The sequence below is a fragment of the Neofelis nebulosa genome, chromosome 10 (genome assembly GCF_028018385.1).
Source record: "Neofelis nebulosa isolate mNeoNeb1 chromosome 10, mNeoNeb1.pri, whole genome shotgun sequence".
Lineage (NCBI taxonomy): Eukaryota > Metazoa > Chordata > Mammalia > Carnivora > Felidae > Neofelis > Neofelis nebulosa.
In genome coordinates this window covers 16,062,508-16,068,026 of record NC_080791.1, presented here as the reverse complement: position 1 = coordinate 16,068,026, position 5,519 = coordinate 16,062,508, and the positions used below count along the sequence as shown (strand labels likewise).

Genomic DNA, 5,519 nt, shown 5'->3' with positions numbered 1-5,519 from the left:
TCCAACCGGAAATGGCGCGGGTCAAAGGGCGGAGGGCGGGGCGCCGTGGGGTGGGGATGTGCAGTACCCGGCTGCTGGGCAGGTTTTGCCAAGGAGGTATAGGAGGCTCACGCTACAGCTCCGAAAGCTCCTGTTTCTGTGCTTTCCCAGATTGTCAGCGCGTTCGCTTGATTAGCAACACCTCTTACAGTTTATAAAGCTCTCGCAGCCACCGTATTATTTAATGTACAAACTAACTGGTGTGCATAAGGGACTAGTATTCAGAATATATAAAGAACTCTTAGAACTCAGTAATAAAAATATGAGCTCATTTAAAAATGGGGACAATCCGGGTACCTGACTGGCTCAGTGCAAAGAGCACGCGGTTCTTGATCCTGGGGTTGTGAGCAGGAGCCCCACACTGGGTGTAGAAATGAGTTAAAAATAAATAAATAAGATAAATAAAAATGGGCAAACTAGACAAGTCTCCACAGAAGACAAAAAGGGGTGCCTGGGTGGCTCAGTCAGTTGAGCTTCTGACTCTTGATTTCGGCTCAAGTCATGATCTCAGGATGGTGGGATCGAGCCCCATGTCAGGCTCTGTACTGACAGTACAGGGCCTGCTTAGGATTCTCTTCCTCCACCCCTCCCCTGTTTGTGTTCTCTTTCCTCCCCTCCCTCCCTCCCTCCCCCCCCCTCAAAAATAAATAAACTTAAAAAAAAAGTAAAAAAGATATACAAATGACCAATAAGCACACAAAAAGATGCTCAACATCCTTAGTTCTTAGGAAAATGCAAATCAAAATCACAATGAGATACCATTTCACACCCACTAAGATGGCCATAACAATAAGCGTTGGTGAGAATGTGAAGAAATTAAACCCCTCTCCCAATGCTGGTGGAAATGTAAAATAGTGCAGATGTTTTGGAAAAAGAGTTTGGCGGTTTCTCAAAAATTAAACAGAGTTACCATATGATCCATCAATTTCACTCCTTGGTACATACCCAAGAGAATTAAAAACATATGTTCATACAAAAATTTGTACACTGATGTTCCTAGAAGCATCATTCATAATAGCCAAAAAGTGGAAACAACGCAAATGTCCATCAATAGATGAATGAATAACAAAATGTGTCATATTAGTCATAAAAAGATAATGATACATGATACAACATGGATGAACCTGTTAAGTAAAGGAAACCAGTAACAAAACACCACAGCTTATATTGGAAGACTTGCTCTGAACCTGTTCATTCCATTTATAGGAAATGTCCAGGGTAGGCAAGTCCATAGAGGTAGAAAGTAGCGTTGCAAGGGATTAGGAGAGGGAAGAAATGGGGAGGGAGGTTTGTTCTGTAAAGTGATGAAAATGTTTTGGAATTAGAGATGGTGGTTACACAATCTTGTGACGATACTAAAAACTAGATTGTACACTTTAAAAGGGTGAATTTTTATGGTTTGTAAGTTGTATCTTTATTTTGTTTATTTTTATTTTTTAATGTTTATTTATTTTTGAGAGAGAGAGCACGAGCAGAGGAGGGGCAGAGACAGAGGGAGACAGAGCATCTGAGCACAGAGCCTGATGCAGGGCTCAAACTCATGAACTATGAGATCATGACCTGAGCCGAAGTCAGACACTCAACTGACTGAGCCACCCAGGTCGCCCTGAGATTTTATTTTTAAAGAAACATGGGGTTTGAACTTACAACCCCAAGACCAAGAGATCAAGAGTCATATGCTTTACCAACTGAGCTAGCCATGTACCCCTAAATCATATCTTTTTAAAAACTGTTGTGTCGACTTTGGCTCAGGTCATGATCTCACAGTTCGTGGGTTTGATCCCGCATATCGGGCTCTGTGCTGACATCTCAGAGCCTGGAGTCTGCTTCAGATTCTGTGTGTCTCTCTCTCCCTGCCCCTAACCTGTTCTCTCTCTCTCTCTCTCTCTCCCTCTCAAAAATAAAATAGACATTGAAAAAAAATTTTTAAGTGTGCAGGGGAAAAAAAGTGTGTGAGAAGCAGGGCTTATGCCCATTTTATAGATGAAGAAAATGACGACAAGTTTAGGAAATTGACACAAAGTTCTAAGCCAGTACGTAATGGAAATAAAACTCAAATCCAGTCTTCTGATTCTGTTGGCATTTCTCCCATGCCAAGGGTCAGACTCAGAGTATACCTGATTCAGCAGTTGTTCCCTGCGTCCTATATCATTTTGTCCCACACTACGAGCTCAACTCTGCAGCACTCATCCACGGCAGCCGTGGAAAAACAGCATTCTTTTATTGAGTGTTTATTTTGTGTCAGGTACTTTGCACATTATCTCTAGTCCTTTACAACAATCCAGATAAGGACACTGAGGATCAAAGAAGTTAAACACTTGCCCAAACTCAAACAGCCTGTAAATGACAGAGCCAGGATTGAAACCCCGGTTTCCTCATGATGCCACTGCCCCCTTTTTACCTCTTGTTTATTCCTTAATACTTACTGAACACTTACAATGAGCCAGGTTTTACTCTAAATTCTTCACACAGATTATCTCATTTCATCCTCAAGAGAGTCTCTTTCCCCCAGTCATCCAAGATGCCGAAAGGAAAGAAGGCTAAGAGGAAGAAGGTGGCCCTGGCTCCTGCTGTTGTGAAGAAACAGGAGGCCAAGAAGATGGTCCCCTGTTTGAGAAAAGGTCCCGGGACTTTGGCACTGGACAGGACATCCAGCCCCAAAGGGACCTCACCTGCTTTGTCAAATGGCCCTCATACATCTGGCTGCGGTAGGGCTATTAAATATCGACATCTAGGGGCGCCTGGGTGGCTCAGTCGGTTAAGCGTCCGACTTCGGCTCAGGTCACGATCTTGCGGTCCGTGAGTTCAAGCCCCGCGTCGGGCTCTGGGCTGACAGCTCAGAGCCTGGAGCCTGCTTCCGATTCTGTGTCTCCCTCTCTCTCTGACCCTCCCCCGTTCATGCTTTGTCTCTCTCTCTCTCAAAAATAAATAAACTTGGGGCGCCTGGGTGGCTCAGTCGGTTGAGCGCCGACTTCGGCTCAGGTCACGATCTCGCGGTCCGTGAGTTCGAGCCCCGCATCGGGCCCCTGTGCTGACAGCTCAGAGCCCGGAGCCTGTTTCAATTCTGTGTCTCCCTCTCTCTGACCCTCCCCCATTCATGCTCTGTCTCTCTCTGTCTCAAAAATAAATAAACGTTAAAAAAAATTTTTTTTTTAAATAAATAAATAAATAAATAAACTTAAATAAATAAATAAATAAATAAATAAATAAATAAATATCGACATCTAAAAGTGCCTCCTGAGACTAACCAGTTCACTCAGGCCTTGGACCGCCAAACAGCTAGCTATTCAACTGCTTAAGCTGGCTCACAAATACAGACCAGAGACAAAGCAAGAAAAGAAGCAGAGGTTGTCAGCTCAGGCTGAGAAGAAAGCTTCAGGCAAAGGAGATTTCCCCACTAAGAGGCCTCCTGTCCTTCAAGCTGGGGTTAATAATGTCACCATCTTGGGGGCGCCTGGGTGGCTCAGCTGGTTAAGCGTCTGACTTCGGCTCAGGTCACCATCTCACAGTTCGTGAGTTGGAGCCCACGTCGGGGCTCTGTGCTGACGGCTCAGAACCTGGAGCCTGCTTCGGATTCTGTGTCTCCCTCTCTCTCTGCCCCTCCCCTAGTCACACCCTGCTCTCAAAAGTGAATAAAAACACTGAAAAATTAAAAAAAAAATAACGTCACCACCTTGGTTTGAAAACAAGCTGCTGGTGATAGCACATGATGTGGATTCCATTGAGCTGGTCTTCTTCCTGCCAGCCCTGTGTTGTTAAGACAGGGGTTCCCTACTGCATTATCAAGGGCAAGGCCAGGCTGAGGCATCCGGTCTACAGGAAGGCCTGCACCACTGTCACCTTCACGCCAGGTAACTTGGAAGACCAAGGAGCTCCGGCTAAGCTGGTGGAAGCCATCAGGACCCATTACAATAACAGATACGATGAGATCCACTGTCACTGGGGAGGTGACATCGTGGGTCCAAAGTCAGTGGCTCACATTGCCAAGTTGGAAAAGGCAAAGGCTAAAGAATTGGCCACCAAACTGGACTAAGTGGACGCTGTTGAACTTTCTGTACAGAAAAGTAATAACAAGTTCTCTTTCGGCCAGTGTCAAAAATAATTAACAATAAGGGGCACCTGGGTGGGTAGGTATCTGACTCTTGATTTTGGCTTAGGTAGTGATCTCACGGTTTATGGGATCGAGCCCCATGTCAGGCTCTGTGCTGACAGCTCAGAGCCTGCTTGGGATTCTCTCTCTCCCTCTCTCTCTCTGCCCCTCCCCTGCTCATGCTCATGTGCTCACTCTCTTTCTCTCAAAATAAATAAGTAATCTCAAAAATAATAATAATAATCCTCACAAGAATTCTGTGAAAGAGGATCTCTAATAATCTCTTTTACAAGGTCCAAAGAGGAAAACTATTCTACCACAGGTGTTGGGACTAGAGAGTAGCAAAGCCAGGATTCTAACAAAGGCTGCTCAACTTCAGAACCTGTGCCCTTAAACCCTGCATTATAGAATACTCTTACTGCAATTTCATCGCTAGTGGCTTTCTGGCAGAATCTTTACAAAGCTCACATATTTTATTATTTTTTTTAAGTTTTTTAATTTATTTTTGAGACAGAGAGAGACAGAGCATGAGCAGGGGAGGGCCAGAGAGAGAGGGAGACACAGAATCCGAAGCAGGCTCCAGGCTCTGAGCTGTCAGCACAGAGCCCGACGCGGGGCTTGAACTCACAGACTGTGAGATCATAAGCTGAGCTGAAGTCGGATATCTTAACCGACTGAGCCACCCAGGTGCCCCAAAGCTCACATATATTAAAACTTTAAAAAAAAAAAAAAAAGGTTTTTTTAAAAAAGTTTTTTTTAAAAAAAGTTTTTTAAAAAAAGTTTTTTAAAAAAAGTTTTTTTTTAAAAAGAGTTTTTTTAAAAAAAAGTTTTTTAAAACTTATTTTACATCCCTGGAGGGATGTAAGTCAAACTGTATTTTTTAATTTTGGTTATAAAAACCATATTTTTAAAAAGGCAAATTCTTAATTTAAAAATAGTAAAAAAACTTGCCTGGAATTATTGTTTTCTTGTGGCCACTTTTGGGGATCTTCCATACGGACCACCGAAGTGCAGTGCAAAAGGGCAGTGCGGCAAAGACAAACTGACGCGTTCTTTGGAAATACAACATCAGCTAAATTAAACTGCATAAGAAAAGCACCCTTGCAAACACGCTTTCTGAGGAGTGCCTTAGGGGCAGTATGTCACAATGGTTCACAGCAGGGATTTAGAAGTCGGACTGACCCGCGTTTGACTCCCATTTTGACCACTTATTAGCTGGGTCTAGGCAAGTAATTTTAACTCTCCTAAACTTCGATGATCTAATCTCTCAATTGGAAGGAACATCTGTTTCAAAAAGTTGTGAAGTTAGATAATCCATTAATAAATAAAACTATATAATCTGAGTGCTCCTGCGTGGGGAGTGCTCAATAATACATATGCATTATTATTA

At 43.3% G+C, this 5,519-nt stretch overlaps 1 pseudogene; it reads left to right on the top strand.

Moving 5' to 3' along the window:
* Positions 1–2,473: 2,473 nt before the first annotated feature.
* On the top strand, positions 2,474–4,403 carry LOC131488486 (large ribosomal subunit protein eL8-like; annotated as a pseudogene).
* The last annotated feature ends 1,116 nt before the right edge of the window (positions 4,404–5,519 follow it).